At 36.6% G+C, this 21,621-nt stretch overlaps 2 pseudogenes; both read left to right on the forward strand.

Annotated features, from left to right (window-relative positions):
- The first annotated feature begins 18,029 nt into the window (after nucleotides 1-18,029).
- Nucleotides 18,030-19,307, forward strand: LOC140858036 (uncharacterized; annotated as a pseudogene).
- A 263-nt stretch (nucleotides 19,308-19,570) lies between these two features.
- LOC140857850 (uncharacterized) lies at nucleotides 19,571-20,349 on the forward strand (annotated as a pseudogene).
- Nucleotides 20,350-21,621: the final 1,272 nt, after the last annotated feature.

The raw sequence follows: 21,621 nt of genomic DNA on the forward strand, positions 1-21,621 counted from the left end.
TATCATATCACTAAGACTCGCTAAAAGATGAATTCATCTAATAAAATATTCATCTGACGTCCTAATGCATACAACTAGATAAACCGATATATAGTTTCTAGAATATAGTGCTCATCAATAAGCTATCTAGTATATATTATTTACAGTACATATCAGTAAGAAACTCAAGAAAAACCTTATGGGCAGGAGAAATTATGCGTGGGATTTGAAAGAAGAGAAAGAGACTCAAGAGCAAGACCTTATGAATAGGATAAATAGCTTGATGAGAAAGATAATGGATGAAGAGGCTTGATGAGGAAGAAAGAGGATACAGATGGTCTTTTCTCATGAAAGGTCTCCCTTGGGCATGCAATTTTGTTTTCTTTTTTCAATTTTTCAGTTATGGAACCAATAGAATCCATTATTAGGAGAAGTTTCATTCCTATCTTATTCTTTATGCTCTTATATTGACAAAACCAATTGTACTTTCCCATTTGTTTCTCAACTTTAAAGAAGAGATTAAATGCCTTTTTATGGGACAATGCTTCCAATTTGTTCCAAGACAAGCATGTACCGCATTTTTCCTTAAAGTATATATTTTATTAATTGCCTTCATCTGGTTGTTTTAATACCTTTCTTATTTTATTCCTACACACATGTATACATACACATACATACATACAAACATATATATGTATGTATGCATGTGCATGTATAGTTTGATTGTTAAATACATTTTAAAGGTCCACAGTATTATAGAAATATCATTACTAAATAGCAAATAAAATTTTGTAAAAGATCTACTTACCAAAAACTATTTTTTTTTAAAAGCTTTATAAAATCTACTACCAACAGTAATTTCAAATAGAATCTTATGGGCCACCATCATAATAATTATAATGGTCATCATAGTAGCATCATAATAAAAGATTAGGAACAATAATAGAAAAATAACATTGTTATTTTCAAAGCTCTATCTATTAGTAAAAATATTTTAGGTAGTCTAAATATTTGAAAAAAAAATTAAAAAATAATTTCATGAAAAAGAATAATATTTTATTTTAAAAATAAGTTGCAATCAATAATATATAATAATGTCTCTAACATGAGTTGTGTTTTGTTACAATGACTATTGTTATTGCTAGTCCTCTAGCTAATGTCAGATCGATTGGAGAAGAGATGTAGATTGGAGCTCGATGGTGGCTTGACCTACAAAATAAGTCCTTGACTGATTCTCTGATACTCAAGTTGGAAAATTAAGAAATAGAAGAAAGGAGCATGTTGTTGGAAGAGAAGTGATTGCATCCCTTGAGGGTCCCTCTTGGCTCTCTATTTACAGACGAGGGCAAAAGTGCCATGAGGAGTTTGAAAAATTAAGTTCTTAGCCTTGTCTTATTGAGCGAGATATATTTATTATTTTCTACCTTATTTGAAGTGATGCATCGTTATCTTTTGCCTTATCTACTCACAGCAAGCTATCATGAAAATTTTGAGATTGTCCTGCTGGCATAAATTGGGCAACCACATCAAGTATAAAGATTTTTTGAAATACCAACTTGGGATGGTCTCGAGAATATCTTAGGTCAGTCAACATCAAGGTTGGATCGACCTGAGGTTCCCTATGCATCAGCATCAATTGAGGAAAGAATTTTCCATCTGCATCATATGCCCCTACTCTCAAGTACGAACTAAAATTAGGTTGGATGAAGGAAGTACTTTCCATCAATTCTCTCAGTCCTATAAGGGATGCATATCGTGTCTCCATTTTCTCAGATGAAACGTCATGCCTGACTTTTTCGACTAGATGAAACATCAAATTCCTTAATTATTTTATCAGTGAGAGGTCACTAGGATTTGCTAGGGAGCGCCAGTGTCAGTTATTTACTGGGCTTGGCAGAACCGATGCGCGCTTGTGCTGTTTGAGGGCTTCATAAATGAGCCCCCTGAGGAAGGTCTGCTCGGCCACCCAGATGGTGCCAAGTGGCAACCATCCAATGGTTCTAACTGAAACAACCTTTTATCTGGGCCATCCATGACTTCTATAAATGATGACCCTATTCTCCTCATTTTCACTTTCATTAATTTACAAGTTTCAAGTTCTGAGGCAATGATAATCCCTGGTGGAAGTTCGAAACTCTTTCTAATAGTTCTCCAGGGATCTTCCTAGCTTAAACGATTCCAAATCAGCTCTGGTGTCATTCTTCGATCCTCAGATCCTTTTCTTATCTTTCTTCTCTCCTTGTCTCCATACTTTTGCTTTCTATTTTTGCCTCTTTCTCTTCCCTCTCTTTTTTTTGTCACTTTAGGATAGGCAAGTCAGGGAACACAAAAGGGAGCTGGTCCTCCAACTCTTCTTCCTCGGGATATAGTTTTCAGGAGTCGAATACTGGGCACAAGACCAAAGAGGAGGCCTTTGTGCATAGGTGTTTTCCATCGGTGCTAGGCTCGGATGATCTAGAATTGATTTGAGCTTAGTTCCAGATCCCATCCGAGTACTATCTAGAAGTTTTGGGACTAAATGGTCAGATTTGTGACTCTCCCCTAGGTCAGCTCAAGCTTTAGGAGGAATCTTTTTGGACTAGGCTAAGACTTTCATTTCAACCTTTCATTGTTCAATTTTTTCAATTCCTCTACATGTCCTTGAGTTCGATAATACCAAACTCATGGCACTTTGTTTGCACTTCATAGATGTTTGCTTCTTCGCCAAAGTTCAGCCATCAATCATCCTATTCAAGGCATTTTTTTACCATGAAGAGGCATCTCTGTGCAGATGACTAGTGGTATATTTCTCCTTAGAGAGGAGTTGCTCCTCTAATCTAAGGTATCCCCTTCTCTATCCATAGTTGGAAGGAGAGGTTCTTTTTTATCTCTTGCCCTTCAATTGAGGATTGAGGATTTGCCTTTTGGGGTCGGCCTAAAAGATTGGTACTCTGAGCTCCAATTTTAGAAGATGAGGAATTTTGATGCTTCAAGATCTTGAGTGAGTATAAGGTTCTACCATTGAAGGAGCTGCTGTCAGAGCAGATGCTCTTTAATGTCGAACTTGGTGACACTAACCCTCAAGGTGAGTCTCCATCTTCTTTAGTTAGTTTTTTTTTTTTTTTGAAGCTGACTTACCTCGGTTCGGTACAAACATAAGGTCAGAAGAGATTGAAAAGCTGAAGAAGGCATCCCAAAAAAGAAAGAAGACCTCGAGTGCTCTCGAGGTTTAACAGAAGTTGTAGTGGGGTGATGCTTCTAGGAGTAGGACTGATCCTGGTCACGCATCGAGATAGTTGGGTGAGAGAAGCTCATCTTTTCCAATCGAGGTAGTCCTTGCCTTCCTAGTTCAAGCTCGTACACCAGGGATCACACCGATGCATCGATCTTCACCGCTCGGCCCCCAAGTGATGGGGGGCCTCATCAATCATCCATCCAAGTTGGAGTGGCAGGCTCGGAACCAACCCCTACTTTGGCTGAGGAGGGATTGGTTATCTCTTCGGTTATGCCTTGGAGAACTAAAGGGTCGCCCATAACATAGTTCACGGGTTTCTACTATCTGCCGACATTAAGAAGGTGGAGAAGTCGTGCTTCAACTTTCGATAATAGGACACTTTGGACTTCTACATCCGAATAAATTGTACTTTATATTTTCTTCTTCTTTGTATTTTTCTATTTTTGCGAACTAGCTAACCTTTCCTTTTTGCAGCTTGGCCATCATTTGATGAGATTTATGCAAGCGGACAAGTTGTCAAGGTCTGAAGTCATCGAGGCCCTTCATAGAGCTGAGGCAGTGAAAAAGAGGGCTTCCAAAGTGGAGGAAGCCAAGAAGAAAGCTTAGTCTAAGGTAGAAGAAGCTGAGCAGAGAGCCTGATCTAAGGTCAAGGTCGAGAAGAAGGCTCGATCCAAGATCAAAGCTGAACTGAAGCATCTAAGGGAGGTGCTAGAAAAAGCTGAGGCAGAGCTTGCCTTGGAGAAAAAGAGGTGATGCACGGCCCAAGAAAAGGATGTCAAAGTTGAGAAGAAAGCTACGGGACAGGCCATCAAAGTAGCTTATCAGACGATGGAGGGTTTCTGCACCTCAAAAGAGTTTACTGAAGAGAATGTCAACTTTATTATGAAAGCCTTCACTGTCGGATAGGAAGTATGTTGCCAGAAGGTGGCCAGCCATCTCCTTGAGCTAAACTTATCCTTCTTGGATGAGGAGAATGATGAGGTTGCCGAAGACCCACCTCAGTTGGAGCTCGCCGAACCATCACCAATGCAACTATGAAGCCCCCAGCCAAACATGGTCTCGATGTTGCCGCTGATGCCTCTACCGAGGCTTGACTCTTATATATCTTTTCTTTTGATTGATATAAAGAAAGTTGTCATAAAACCTTTTGTTAATGAAAAACCTTACCTTCCCTGATTGGAATCTATCTTTTCTTTGGTCTTCTTTTTTACTCACTTTCCATTTCGCACAACTGACCTCTTGCTTCTTCTATGGGCACTCGATAGACTATGATCAATTCAAATCTTCCATGGAGGAAAAGGTTCAGGAGGCTAATGCTTGGGTGAGGGCTACTGAGGGAGAGGCAACCGAGCAAATAAAGAAAGTAACGAAAGAAGTAAAGGAGACTATCAAAAGTGTAGTTTGGCTTGAGATCGAGATCCTAACTGTCATAAAAAGCCTAATCTCCCTTGCATATCCAGTTAAACTAGAAAAGTCGATGGATAGGGAGCTTAGGAAACACTTTGAGGATGTGATCAAGATGGAGAAATTGGTGATGAAGGAACTTGTAGTGAGACTTTTGAGAACATAATTAAAATAGAGAGATCGACAGTAGCGGAGCTCAAGGAGAAGATTAGACTGGTCGAGAAGTGCACTATCATAGAGAGGACCAAAATTCTATTTGAAGCCGCAGAAACTTCTTGGTGGACTTTCGACCTTAGTTTCAATGACTACATGACCATGGTCCAACAACTTCATTCCATGGCCAACTCTGACTCTCATATTCCTTCAGAAGGTGAGGACGAGATGGACATCAAGTTCTAGGTTGCTACAGTGTGCAAGCCGAAGTCATTGCCACCCCCAAAGTTTAAGCTTACTTGTTTTTCATTGTTTATTTCTTTATTTTGCCATGTATATATCAGGTCAGCATTTCCAAGCAAAGGTTGTAGTTGGTCATGCTGACCTTTTGGTTAAATAAATGGAATGCATTTTGTCTCCATTATCTTGCTCATTAATCTAGCAATATTAACCTTTGAGGGTCTATCTTGAAGTCAAGTGCTTCATAGCATGTTAGTAGCTTTGGGTTAAGGGCTGACGTTAATCTCACCTTAGATGCCTTTCATGCATAGGTCATAGACTACTTTAGGTAAGTAGCTTTCAAGTGACCAAACATTTCAGCATCCATTATTGCAAGGGTCTATGGTTTGCTCATTCAGCTCTTAGGTTAGGTCAAGTTCACAAACATGCTGGGCTGCCATGGGTCCTCTTCATGAGGTTACCCTTCACTTCCCAAACTATCGAGGCTTTCAGTTTAGCTCGTCTCAAGAAAAGGGGCTTTTCACCCTCAGTCGTTCAAGATTTTCGGTCAGAACCGACGCTTTAGGATTTCAAAGATCCTCTGATGGGTTTATCTTTCACTTCTTGGATGGATAAGATTTTCAATTTAGCTCGTCTTAAGATGAGGAGTTCATGCTCATGCTCATCCAAAATTTTTGATCTAGATCAATGCTTTTAGGCTTTTGAGGGTCCTCTTATGGGATTATCCCTCGCTTCTTGTACAGCGATTGAAGCATTTCAGCTCAGTTCATCTTACGATGAGTAGCTTCTTGCTCATGGTCATCCAAGATCTTCAACCTGGATTGATGGTTTTAGAGCTTTGAGGGTTCTCTTATGAGGTTACCCTCACTTTTCAGACGGCTAAGGATTTCAGCTCAGCTCATCTTAGGATGAGGGGCTTCTCGCTCATGATCGTCTGAGGTCTTTGATTTAGATTGATGCTTTTAGGACTTCAAGAATCATCTTATGGAGTTATCCCTCACTTCTCGGATCGACAAGAGTTTTAGCTCAGCTCATCTTAGGACGAGCGGCTTCTTACTCATGGTTGTTGGAGATCTTCAGCCCAGATTGATGCTTCTAGGGCTTCAAAGGTCCTCTTGTGAGGCTATCCCTCACTTTTTGGATAGCCAAGGTTTCAACTTAGCTCGTCTTAGGACAAGAGGTTTCTCGCTCATAATCATTTGAGGTCTCCAACCCGCATTGACGAAGAGCATTTTTTCCTATTTTGATTTCATAAAATTCAATGAGAAAAAAAAATACTCTTTATTGAAGGAAAATAGTTGTTATATTGATAATACTTTCGTAGATTTTCAAAATTCTATGGTTGAGGTAGTGGGATCCCATCAAGCTATTTCAGATGATAAGTCTATGGCCTAATGACTTCACCCACTTGATAGGGTCCTTTCCAATTTGTGACAAGCTTTTTCTAGTCACCTGATTGTGATACTTCGGCTCTTCGTAGCACTAGATTACCGACCTTGAACATTTTTTTCTTGACTCGAGCATTGTAGAACCGAGCTACCTTACGCTTGTAAGCCACCATCCTAATACAAGCATATTTTTAGATCTTATCAAGTAAATCCAAATTGGCTCGAAGTAGCTCTAGATTAGTTAGTTCGTTGAAGCTTTCCATCTGAGGTGATGGGACACCGATCTCGAGAAAGATCACCACTTCCATCTCGAAGGTGAGGTTGAAGGAAGTTTGCATGTTAGAAATGCATGGGATAGTTCGGTAAGCCCAGAAGATGTGATGAAGCTCGTCCGATGAATATCCTCTCATCTCATCCAATCTTGCTTTCAGGCCCTACAAAAGTATCTGGTTAGTTACCTCGGCTTCTTTGTTAGCTTGCAGATGGCCGACCAAGGTGAAGCGCTAAGTGATACCTAGCTCTCGACAGAACTTGATGAATCGAACATTCTAAACTATCGATCATTGTCTGTGATCAAAATCTGAGGAAGGCTGAAGTGGCAAATGATGGATTTCTAGATGAAGTCCCTTACTCTAGCTTCAACAATGCTGGCTAATGGTTCGACATTAACCCACTTGATGAAGCAATCAATGGTGACTAGCAGAAATTTTCATTGGCCTGATGCCTATAGAAAGGGGCCTAGGATATCCATTTTCCACTATACAAAGGGCCAGAGAGCTCCAATGGGAGTTAGAGACCCAATAGGTTGTCATTGTACATGGGCATATCATTGGCACTGGTTAGATTTCCTTACCAACACAGGTTCATCTTGCTATAAAGTTGGCCAGTAATACCCTTGAAGTATTTGTAAGCCAAGTCCTCCAAGTGATTCCCGTATATTTCTTTATATACCTCATATAATGTGTAGTCGACTTCGGATGGATGCAAGGACTTGAGAAGAGGTAGGGAGTATGACTTCTTGTATAGCTTATATTTATAGAGAACATAGGCGAGGCTTGCTATCTTATCTTTCAAGCTTCATTTTGGTTAGCTGATAATATCTTGTCCTTAAGGTAGTGAATTAGGGGATCAATCCAACTTGGCTCGGGATTGACCTACAGGACGGAGGTGGGCTCTTTGATGCTGGGCTTCTCCAGGACTTCAGAGAAGGATTTCTTATATAAATTGGCTAGTGTTGAGGTGGCGAGCTTGAGAGCAAGTCGGCAGGAAAATTCTCCATCCTCGAGACCTATTAAATGCTAAAGTACTCAAAAGCTGAGGTTAAGGCCTCATTTGGCTAAGCTTTTGGAGGATCAGAAAGTACTTTCTGACCCTTCAAAAATATTTTGGATGATTAGAGTAGTGTTTGATAAAAAAATATAAAAGTTATTTCAATTTTATCAAAAAACTGAAAATATCTATTTGAGAGAAGTTCTATTTTGGAGCTTTCCTTCAAAAGCACTTTCCACATTAGGTCAGAAAGCTGTTTTAACTTTTTAAAATTTTATATTTTGACCAAAATATCCATAGAATAATTTCATAATTACATTTATATTCTTATAAAATATAATACACCATTTAAGAATCCTAACACAGAAATGGAACTCTAATCGTCTTCCCCTTCTTTCTTTCATATACAATCAGGATATTTTTTCTGCATAAAAGGAATCCTAATCTATCTTGACTCCTTCATTTTTACACAATCAAAGTATTCTTTCTTATTTTTTTCTGATTGTTTAAAATTATAATTTTTTTTTAAAAAAAATTGGGTTCGTCTCTATTTGCTATTATTTTTTGGATTTTTTTCTTCCATGATTAATTTTTTTCTCCATATTTCTCTCTCCATCTTTAACTATGACAATAATAAGGTTTCCTTCTTTAACTTGCCGACGCACGTCTTTTCCCATATTTTATTCTTGTATGCCTCTCTCCATTCCTATCTTTTCTCCCGTCCATATCAAATTTTTTGTCTCTATCTTTTCATTTTTCATGTGTCCCTCAAGAGATTAAGAGTCTAAAGTTTTCATCACAAGGATTTGGATACATCCTTGCAACTCTGTACTATACAAAACTCATGATCATATATTCATATAAGAGTGGTGTTTCATTATAGTTATAACAGCGGTAATTGCCAATATTTATTCAATACTCTAGTGGTAATATGGCTATATTGATGTATTTAAAATACTATATTATTTTTTTGTATATGTCAATAAACTCATAATGTTCTACATGCATCAAACAAAATCTCTTCTACTACTATTGAGAACAGACAATATAATATTTTAAATCTATTTGGAGATCCAATTTAAATGGCATCTTTACATCAGCTAAAACAGTCATCACAATAATTACAGCCCACATCTTTACACTATCAATCCATTTAAGTACAAATCCCCGTGATTCCTTTCCTTTCCGACTCAGAGCATAGAGTACAATTTTTTTTAGTATAGCAATCCCATTTTAATTTTGAGTCTATTTTTATTTTAATTATTTTTTATTTTTATATATGAAACAAATAAGAATCTAAATATTCAATAATTATATTTATTATAAAAATAAAAAAGATGGAGAATATTATAGAAAAGATGTGGAATGTTTTGATTTAATATTATTTTATATTTATAAGATAGAATTTTTTTTTGATAAATTATGTTTCTAGTGTTGGGAATAGTATCCCAAAGCCAATCGTCAGCCTGTTGACGGTTGTGCTCCTTTTGTATTAGTACATGAATTATAAATAAATAAAAGTTATTTTGATATTTTTTCATCATAAATATTTCATCTTCTAATGAACTCCTGTGTTGTGGTGAAGTCCTTAGGACTATTTAGACTCGACAAAGGAGGATTTATCGCTTAGTCCTTAAACATGTTCGCGACCAAATGATACGTTGTTACCAAGGATGACAACGTTTATCGAGCATAGGTCATTGTGTACCATATGGGTTTGTTGTCCTCATAACCAATGAGTGTGGAGATACTGGTATGGCATACAGGTGAGATGTAATGGTACATCTGCACTGAATGTGACCAACTCCGGAGCAATTTCTGCTGTCAAGATTTGCTCCGATGGGATATGGGTATAAATGTCCCTCCGACCTGAGACCGCCATGGTGACTTGCAAGCAACTCACTGCACTTAGGCACTGGACTACCTGAATTTTTAATTCAATGACGGAAGGCTGCTGGGTGTAGTCAAGTACTTGACTTGTCGGTGCGTGTGTCAAGATGGGATTAACCACTCCAGTTTAGAAGCTGTGTACAGTCGTGTTTCAATTTAGCAAAACCTTGGCCAGGGTAGTCCTAGTGAGGAGTCACAGGACTAATTGAGTTGAGCATGATTCGGATGATATCATCAGGGTTGACAGTTTAACCCTGAGTCGTCCTAAACACAGGGGTCAAAAGGGATGAATTATATGGTAACCATATTCACGTAGGTTCTGAATGTTGTGATTGTGATTATTCGACCTATCCGGTCATCGGGTACCATTGCTAGATGGTCATTTCGATTAGTACAGAAATTAGTTCCTGTGCTACCGGCTTAGGTTCGAACCTGCGGGGTCACACACATTAGTGGTTCCTTTCTAATCAGATGGCTGATTATGAGTCTTATGTGTCTGAGACTCTATGATTTAGAATTAGGATTCTCTGATCATGAGTTTCACACATTTTAGGTACCGGGGTCAAAATTTTGAATTTTAAATTTTGAATTTGAAATTTGAACTCTTTGATTAGGGTTTCATATCGATGGTCTCTGATGCCTGATTGCCCATCGGATTTGGACTCAATATTTATGAGAGATTTAATTAGTAATTTGATCATTAATTAACTCAATTTGATTGAGTAATTATTTTTGGATCAAGTCTAATTGAATTGGATTCAGTTTGGATTGACCCGATTAGGTTAAATGTTGACCTAATCGCTAAGGTGGTTTAGTCCCTGATTTGATCAGGAGTTAGGTTTAGTTAATTCTTGATTTGATTAAGATTTTATTGAGCCTAATTAAGCCTAATTAAGTTGAATTTAATTTATTCTAATTGTGCTTAATCTATTTAGATTAGGTTGGCTCAATTAGGTTCAAACCACCTTGACTTTTCTCCCTGCGCCACCTCACTTCTTCTGTGCATATTTAAATTCACGAGAAGCAACTTCTCATGAATTTTCTCCACACAGAAGCCATCCCATGCCCACCCTTGTGTGCCAAATATTTAGATAAAAATAAGTTGGTTGGCCATTCAAATTCAAAAGAAAGTTTAAATTTGAATGAGCAACCAACTAATCCATGTGCCATGGTCTTATCTTGTGCGCCCCATATTTTACACGAGAAAATATTTCTCATGTAAACTCTCCATGCACAAATCAACTCACGCTCCTTCTTTTCTCACGCACAAGTGGATAGGGATGAGTTGGTTTTGCATTTAAATTCAAATTTGATTTGAATTCAAATGTGCAACCACTTATCTTTATCCTCTCACGTGGATAAGACACGTTCGACGATATTTTAAAAAGAGGAGAAAGGTGGGAAGTGCGTAAAAATTTTAGGAGAGAAACTTTGGGGTGTGAGGAAAGTTTGTGTGCAAGGTGAAGGTCCAAAACCTTCCGAGAGAAAAAGAAAGAAAAGAAAAAAAATTGAGCACAGGGTTTCTAGTGTGTACCCTAGGGTTTCTACCTAGGGTTTGGGAAGTGAGATTGGTGTGCCACGAGTGTTGTGAGTCCACCAAATTTCAGGGAAAGATCCATCAGCCTCTCAAGCAACCGTGCAAATGATCTGAAGCATCCGAGGAGTCGGCACACATTGATCGAAGGAGTTCGATCAACATCTGCCATCAAAAGGGTGAAATCACGAACTAGCATTCGTGAGGAGCTGATCAGATGGGAGCTTCATGTGGATGATCCACAGAGGCCAGACATTTATGTGGCTGTGACGTGATGATCAAAGCCCCCCGACGGTGATCAGATTACGATGATCGACTACCCGCAAAAGGTGATGTGTTCTGAACACAGTACTGTAAAAGGTTTACTGATTCAAATTTGAAAGACTCTATAGGGTTTACAGACTCTAGTTTCCAGTCTGATCGTGATGATAGCAAGAGTGTGTCAGGATTTATTTTTACCCTTTATGGTGGGACTGTCTGCTGGAAGAGTTCCAAGCAGCACACTGTGGCTGATTCAGTATGCGAGGCGGAGTATATTGCTGCATCAGATGCTGCCAAAGAAGCGGTGTGGCTGAGAAAATTCATCACCGAGCTCAGAGTAGCACCCTCCCTTGTTGGTCCAGTTCTGCTCTACTGCGACAGCTCTGGAGCCATTGCTCAGGCGAAGGAACCAAAGGCACACCAGCAGACGAAGCATAATCTGCGCCGCTACCATCTCATCCGGGAGATCGTGGATCGAGATGACGTCGACCTTCAGAAGATCGACGGGAAGGAGAACCTGGCCGACCCATTCACTAACGTCATTGCAGTGAAGGAGTTCAACGACTACAAGTCGAAGATGGGTATTAGATACTGCACCGATAAGCTTTAGGCCAAGTGGGAGATTGTTGGGAATAGTGTCCCAAAGCCAATCGTCAGCCTATTGACGGTTGTGCTCTTTTTGTATTAGTACATGAATTATAAATAAATAAAAGTTATTTTGATATTTTTTCATCACAAATATTTCATCTTCTAATGAACTCCTGTGTTGTGGTGAAGTCCTTAGGACTATTTAGACTCAACAAAGGAGGATTTGTCGCATAGTCCTTAAACATGTTCGCGACCAAATGATATGTTGTTACCAAGGACGATAATGTTTATCGAGCATAGGTCATTGTGTGCCATATGGATTGGTTGTCCTCATAACCAATGAATGTGGAGACACTGGTATGGCATACAGGTGAGATGTAATGGTACATCTGCACTGAACGTGACCAACTCCGGAGCAATTGCTGCTGTCAAGATTTGCTCCGATGGGATATGGGTATAAATGTCCCTCCGACCTGAGACCGCCACGGTGACTTGCAAGCAATTCACTGCACTTAGGCATTGGACTACCTGAATTTCTAATTCAATGACGGAAGGCTGCTAGGTGTAGTCAAGTACTTGACTTGTCGGTGCGTGTGTCAAGATGGGATTGACCACTCCAGTTTAGGAGCTGTGTACAGTCATGTTTCAAATATCTGGATATCTGGATAAAAATATCTGGATAAAAATAAGTTGGTTGGCCATTCAAATTCAAAAGAAAGTTTGAATTTGAATGAGCAACCAACCAATCCATGCGCCATGGTCTTATCTTGTGCGCCCCATATTTTACACGAAAAAATATTTTTCGTGTAAACTCTCTACGCACAAATCAACTCACGCCCCTTCTTTTCTCACGCACAAGTGGATAGGGAAGAGTTGGTTTTGCATTTAAATTCAAATTTGATTTGAATTCAAATGTGCAACCACTTATCTTTATCCTCTCACGCGGATAAGACACGTTCGATGATGTTTTAAAAAGAGAAGAAAGGTGGGACGTGCGTAAAAATTTTAGGAGAGAAACTTTGGGGCATGAGGAAAGTTTGTACGCAAGGTGAAGGTCCAAAACCTTCCGAGAGAAAAAGAAAGAAAAGAAAGAAAATTGAGCACAGGGTTTCTAGTGTGTACCCTAGGGTTTCTACCTAGGGTTTGGGAAGTGAGATTGGTGTGCCACGAGTGTCGTGAGTCCATCAAATTTTAGGAAGAGATCCATCAGCCTCTCAAGCAACCGTGCAAATGATCCGGAGCATCCGAGGAGTCGGCACATATTGATCGAAGGAGTTCGATCAACATCTGCCATCAAAAGGGTGAAATCACGAACTAGCATTCGTGAGGAGCTGATCAGATGGGAGCTTCGTGTGGATGATCCGCAGAGGCCAGACATTTATGTGGCTACGACGTGACGATCAGAACCCCCCGACGGTGATCAGATTGCGGTGATCGACTACCCGTAAAAGGTGATGTGTTCTTAACACAGTACTGTAAAAGGTTTTCTGATTCAAATTTGAATTTCAAATTTAAATGCATGCTGTTGTATCATATTTAGATCCTAGTGTAGGGTGAATTAGTATTAATTAATGAGATTAATTAATAATTTTACTGTAAAATAGTAATTTTGAAAAAGATTTAAAATTACCATTTTGCCCCTGCACTAAATTTTCGCTACATCTAGTCCTTAAACTATATCATATTTTTTTAAATAGTTCTTAAACTATAAAATCATAACTTTTGGTCTCCAAAGTTTTTGAACCGTTTTAATGTTACCCTTCATTCTATTTCTAGTAGCTTTCTCTCATCGAAAATCCTGTTTGGCATTACCGATGCATATGTGGCTGATTGACTTGAATAAGTGGCACCGACACTGAGCTGAAAATAAGTTAGTTTAAAAAAATGATGATGTGGCATCCATCCTCTTTCTCTTCCTCCTCTTCCTTATCATCGTCTACCTCTTCGCTATCCTGTCCCTTGCACAGCCGCAATGGTAGGAAACAGGAAGCCGCTACACCACCGGAGGATGAGCAGGAGAGACGAACAATGCAGAAGTAAAGCAGAGAACAGACCCACCGCAATCGGGGATGAATCCATTTCAAGATCAAAAAATAAAATAAAATAAAATTTCTTCTTCAGTCTCCATCTCTCCCTCCTCCCCATCACTTCTGACAGAGCCATCAGCCATGGCGGTCATCTCCCCCATGGCATCGGCTTCCCTCTCGGCCCTAGACCAGGAGCCCTTCGATCCTTCCATTGATCTCCTGGCCTGCTCGATGGACTTTGGGAGCCCTGAGATGCTGGTCCTCACCTGCTCCCTCTCCGACATCAGCACCATGACCCGCCTCCTTCACGAGTGCATTGCCTACCAGCATGGTCTCGATATCTGTCTCGAGTCCCTCCTCTCATAGCGCCCGAACCTCGACCACCATCTCCTCTCCCTCCACCAGTCCTCCCACCTGATTCTATGACATCTTTCCAGATTTGGCGAGTCTTTACTCTGGTTCTGGGATTATTTGCAAGGCCTACCCTTTTCCATCACCACCGCTGCTGCCACCACCCCCATCACCGCCATCACCTTTGCCATCATCATCAAGAAAGACTAGCAAGCGATGGCTGGCTTTCATGATCGTGGGATCAGACACTGGCTTTCATGCCAAAAATGGAGGGGCCCCTTCATCTCCCCTTCGGGGTCCAAATCCTGAATATTCCATCGGTAGGGTTCGCAAGTTCTGAGGCGACAGAGGAGCGGTCCATCATCATTCAAGGACAAGGCGGCAGAGTTCACCTTTGCCTTGCTCGCCACCGCCATTAAAAGTTTCTCCTTAGAAACCAAAATCGCTGATGGGGCCGGAGTTGAATGGCGGTCACCTATCGATGAGGGCAGCAGGGATGATGGGATATATGGACTCCGAGTACTACGGGCTCCACCATTTGATAATGAATAGCGATGTCTATGGGCTTGGGGTGGTGATGTTGGAGGTGTTGATGGGGAAAAGAGCGATCTTTAAGCATGGGGATGGTGGGGATCTGATGAGCGTGGTGGACTACATGGTGCTGAGGATTGTAGCTGGGGAGTTGGCACGGGTGCTGGATTCGCGGGTGTCGTCACTGGGGGTGAACGAGATGGAGGTGGTGGAGCTGGTGGCGTACACCACGATGCACTATGTGAGCCTCAAGGGGAAGGATCAGCCCTTCATGGCAGACGTCGTCGCCAACCTCGAGAGATTTCTTACGCTCTACGAGGATAGCCATGGCAGCATCTCCAGTGCCAGCATCTCCCTCACCTTCGTCGATTGAACATAATTTATCCAAAAAAAATTTAATCCCTCCCCATCATGTAAGCACGCTAGTACCAACTATTCAAAAAATTACTACATAAATACCAGTTCAATGAGAAACAACTAAATCGGTGAGACAAAATCATCGAAAATCGATCGAAGGGCAATATTAAGATGATTCGAAAAAATCTTGGGCCAAAAGTTACGATTTTGTAGTATAAGGACCATTTAAAAAAATACGATATAGTTTAGAGACTAAAAATATAATTTATTCCTTTTTTTATCTTTCTATATGCATTGTCATTGTCAATAGGTTATACATATATATATATATAAGGTGATGTTTTAGATGTTGGATGTTTCTATTGCCATGCCATGATATTATTATTATTATTAATAAAAGTGAAACTTATATTTATTAATTTTTAATATAAATTATCTTATAACATATGATTGAAATCATGATTTTTGATTGACAAAGTATTTTATGTCTTATATATCACTACTACAAAAATGGCCTATGGTAGTGATTTTAACCGCTGTCGTAGTACAAAAAATATAATTTTTTTTTTTTATCTTTCTATATGCATTGTCATTGTCAATAGGTTATACATATATATATATATATATATATATAAGGTGATGTTTTAGATGTTGGATGTTTCTATTTCCATGCCATGATATTATTATTATTATTAATAAAAGTGAAACTTATATTTATTAATTTTTAATATAAATTATCTTATAAAATATGATTAAAATCATGATTTTTGATTGACAAAGTATTTTATGTCTTATATATCACTACTACAAAAATGGCCTATGGTAGTGATTTTAACCGCTGCCGTAGTACAAAAAATTACTGTCATAATCTACAGCAGTGATTGTCTAACCACTGTCGTTGCAGCCATCACCATAGGCCTATGACAGTGGTTTTTTAGATATGGTAGCAGTTATGTCAACCGCTACCATAAATCACCTAAGGCGATAATTTTTTTACCTACTACAACGGTTTCTAAACCGCTCCACCATGGTTTATGCTAATCGCTACCTCAACGACGGGCAATCAAAGAACAATATTATACAATCAATGTCTCTTATGGGATTTGAACCTGGACCCTTACCCAAATTCGATGCTTGATTTTACCAAAGAGCTACCACTACCATTATGCTACAATCTATTTTTTTTATATATTTATACTCTTACTTTTTTTCTAAAGGCCATAACTTTTGATCCAGATGTTGGATTTAGATAATTTTTTTTTATTTCATATAACTTTTTGAGATCTATGCGACTGTGATGATGATTTCATAAAAAAAATATTATTTTATCTTTCAAATTGAAGTTTTATAAAAATTTAGACGATACTTATAAATAATTTTAGATGATTATATGAATCTATAATAGTGAAATCAAATTTTTAAGCATATCTTTATCGTTCATTATTTAAATAATTATCGTTAGAGTATCATTAAAAAAGACCACTTCGATTCAATAGTCCTAGCTATATCGATCATTAAAATTTAATTTCGATGGCTACGAACGACTGCATAATGATCTGATAGATAGAGACCACTAATGGGTTCAAAAATTTACGATGATGATCTCGATGATATTTATAGCATACTATCAAAATTTTATTTCAATCAAATATCATTATCATTATCAATTTAGCATAAAATAATATCATTCGTTAAATAAAAAATGACTGATCAAAAGACGAAACAACGTCCGATTAAAAAAAAAATTAGATAAATAATCTTTTCTACTACTTTAATTATTGATATGATGGTAATCATAAAATTTAAATTATACTTATATGAACTATCTAAAACTATATGTCGCTTGCTACTCATTCTTAAATTTCTTAAGTAATTATACTTATGCTTTTATAAGATATATTCAAGTAGATTCTAACATATACGCATGGTTTGAATTTTATGATCATCACTATATAAATAATTAAAGTGCTAACAAAGATCACTTATCCAAAAAATCATCTCAATCAGACGTCGATTGACCTTGTGATCATTCATTTTTTATTTAACAGTCAAAATCAATCTGTGCTAAATTGATATGCTAATGATATTCGATTAAAGTAAAATTTTGATAGTATACTATAAATATTATCGAGATCATCATCGTAAATTTTTAGATCCATCGATAGTCTCTATTTATCAGATCATCATACGGTCATTCGTGATCGTCAAAATTAAATTTTAATGATCGATAAAGCTAGGACTATCAAATTGAAGTGATCTTTTGTGAGGATACTCTAATGATAATTATTTAGATAATGAAGATATACTTAAAATTTGATTTCACTATTACAAGTTCATATAATCATCCAAAATTATTTATAAGTATCGATTAAATTTTTTTAAAACTCCAATTTGAGAGATAAAATAATATTTTTTTTATAAAATTATTATCACAGTCATGTAGATCTCAAAAAGTTATATGAAATTAAAAAAAATTTATAAAAATCTGATCTCTGGATTAAAAGTTATAGCATGACAAAGTTTTTACCTACGACAATGATTACTCATAACCACTGCGATAAGTATAACCTACGGCAGCGATTACAGTAACCACTATCGTAGATCACCTACCATAGTGGTTATTTCGAATCACTACGATAGGTCGAATTTATCGTAATGATTCAAAATAATCGCTATGGTAGGTCAGACCTACCACAGTGGTTCGAAATAACCACTGCGGTAGGTCAAATTTATGGCAGTGGTTACAATAACCACTACTGTAGATCTGATCTATGATAGATAATCATTGCAGCAGGTAAAATCTATGACAGCAGTTACAGTAACCGCTACTGTAGGTCCGACCTATGGCAGCGGTTATCCGTAACCACTGTCATAGGTTGTGCCTACCATAGCGATTATAATAACTGCTATCCTAAGTCAGACCTATGGTAACGGTTACATATAACTGCTACTGTAGGTTCTATGGCAGTGGTTTTAGAAACCGCTGCCGTATAAGCACTGCCATAGCTCCTTTTTGTAGTAGTGTTTGTTGTTGCATTGTGTCAAAAAAAATTACCCAAGAAGCATCAAAATATGTTTGCTGGTCCATTAACTTAAGATGACAATAAGAAGAAGGCAGTTTGGAATGATAAATTGATAAAAGAGTTTATCGATATTTGTGTTGATGAAGTTGAAGGTGGTAATCATTCAAAAACACATTTCAATAGGCTAGATGGGCTAATATAATTAAAAAATTTAATAAAAAGACTAAAAATCAATATGACTACAAATAATTCAAAAATAAATGAGATAATTTGAAAGCAAACTGAAGCATCTGGATGAGATTGGTAGCAAAAAAAACAAGGCTTGGATGGAATCCTGTTAGAAACACAATAGATGCATCGGATGCATGGTGGAAAAAAAAGTTGCATGTGCAAATAATAGCATATTGATGTTTGTAAGATTTTATATTATGATTTTAAAATAGATATTGATAATTATATATCCTTAACTTGCAGAAAATTTTTGATGCAGCTAAGTTTCGAGAATGTGGTTTACAACATACCATGAAGTTGGATAGGTTATTTAGAGATACTAGTACCACAGGAAGGGAGCTTGGATGCCAGCTTTACTGATATAGGAGAATGTTGACAGCATTTTTGAAGCTCATGATAGGCTAAATGGAGAAAATATTGATATGTTTGAAGATTTATGTGACATGGATGAAGATCTTAATCTGATTGTATATGGAATTGATGATCTTTTCATTGATATTGATAATGTTAACCCTACCCTTGCATCTTATCCCACCCATGGAAAAGGAAAAAAGAGAGTTAGCCCTAAAAATCAAGATAAAAAATGCAAGAAGATTGGGGGTGCTGTGCAATTATCTCTGGAGTTTAGTCATCTTGTTGATGTGATAGAGAGAGAAGTATAATATCATTCAGAATAACTGATAAGTCTAGATGTAAAATTGATGAGGTGATGAAAATAATACGTGCGATGCCTAAGATGGGAGTACAACCTGAATTGCTTCTACTTACTGTGGAAGTGCTTCTTAAAAGAAAGCATAGGAGATATTTATGGCTCTCGAAGATATCTATCTTTGGATTGAATGGCTCAAGTGAATGTCAAATCTATGAAACTAATTTTTGATATACTAGCATAATGATATATTTTTTGTAGTTTTAATTATGAACATTTATGTTAGAATTATGGTGGATTATATAGATCCGTATTATGTTTTGGATAATGTGTTGTAAATATCATGGCTATTATTGATATTATGGATGGTATGTGTTGGTATTTTATATTGTTTGTGTTATTTATATTTTAAATTTTTATATTATGAATTGTTTATTTTTTTATTGATATTTTGTTTTAACGTAATATTTTGTATACAGATATGGATAGCACTGATAATAGTTCTAAAAAAAATTATGTTAGTGAAGATGAGATAGTTGATGGTAATGAATTTTATACATTTGTGACTATAGCTGCTAGTATGGCTAATAAATATTACTCAAAATATGTTGATAAAGAGTCTTGTAGGATCTCTTATCAAACTAGATATAGATTTGTATCAAAGATTCTATAAGATAATCCAGATAGATGTCAACAATAATTTAAAATAGAGAAATATGTACTTATTGATCTATGTAAGAAACTGAAAGATATATATGGTTTGAAAGGTTCTAGAAATATTTTTGTTGAGGAGTTGGTAGTCATATTTTTGATGATTCTAGAATATGGGTTTGGGAATAGGATAGTTCAAGAAAGATTTTAATATTCGGGAGAAACAATTAGTAAACATTTTATTCATATCTTAAATGCTGTCTTCAAAATGACCAGGGATATTATTAACCCAATTGATAGACAGTTCAAGAATGTTCTCAGTAAAATTCATGATGATAATCATTGATGGCCTTATTTTAAGTATTGTGTTGGAGCAATTGATGGTACTCATATGGTAGTAAAAATTTCTCCATCTAAGCAAATACCATATATTGGCCGAAAAAGAATTCCTAGGCAAAACATTATAGCTTACTGTGATTTTGACATGGTTTTATTTTTGTTTGGGCTGGATAAGAGGGTACTGCTCATGACACTTATGTTTTCTTAGATGCTATACGCAAAGAAGAGCTCAACTTTCCACACCCACATAGAGATATGTATTTTAATTAAATATATTATAATAGTAGGCATATATTTTATCTTTCATGCATAAGTGTTAAATTCTAACTTATCTATATTTATATAGGTAAATATTACTTAGTGGATGCAGGATATCCTCACATGTCCAGATATATGGGGCCTTACAAAGGGGAAAGATATCATCTACTAGATTTTCGATGTGGAAGTCAACCAAGGGGTGTGCATGAAATCTTTAATCATATGCATTCCTCATTGAGATGTACTATTGAGAGAATATTTAGATATTGAAAAAGTAGATGGAGAATATTAAGTACAATGCACAACTTTTCTTATTATAAATAAGTTCAAATTGCGGTGGCTTCCATGGCTATTCATAATTTTATTAGGAATCATGCAATTAAAGACTTTATAGTTTCAGCTTATGACAATGACGAAGATCTACTCCCTCCAGCTTGTTTAGAGATTATGAATCACAAGAAGAATCGAGTTCGGAGCAAAGCCGAGCAATGAGTAACTATGTGATGGATGTTTTGCGTGATCAGATTACTACTCTTCTTATGACTCATCGACTTCTTTTTTTTATAAAACTATACATGTAACATGGATTTTATCCCATGTCATTCATATTTTGGGTTTGAGAAAACTTGCATCTTGCATTTTTATTACTACTAGAATCAAGAATGTTAAACAATTTGATGATATTAATAGTTAATACATATTTTAAAATTTGTTATGAATATGGTGGCATCAAATATATATTTGATTTATCAATATTCATTGATATTATTTTATTGTGTATAAGAAAAATATTGGATAGAAAAGAAATCTAAAATCTCATTTTTTACAAGTGTGATTGTATGCATTATATTATACTATAAATATAATGTTATATTACAATGTATCATACTATTACGATATTATATGATAATTTTTTTTATTATATTATAATAATATGCTATATTATATCATATTATAGTAATGTTATAATGCATAATAATATTTTAATATATAATAATCTCATAAAATTTTATATCACATTGTACTATAGTATTATATTACATTATGTTATACTATGTAATAATACATTACCATGTTATATCATACAATATTATTTTATATTTTTGCTAAAGTATACAATATTATATTGACTATATTATATTAATATAATATTATATTATACTATTATTATAATATATTTACATAGTAATGTATATTATATTTTGTTATATTCTACAGTATAATATTATGTAAAATTCTTTATAGTCATTTTATCATACCAAAAGTACTTTAATGGTTTGATTA

This window comes from Elaeis guineensis, chromosome 5 (genome assembly GCF_000442705.2).
Source record: "Elaeis guineensis isolate ETL-2024a chromosome 5, EG11, whole genome shotgun sequence".
NCBI lineage: Eukaryota > Viridiplantae > Streptophyta > Magnoliopsida > Arecales > Arecaceae > Elaeis > Elaeis guineensis.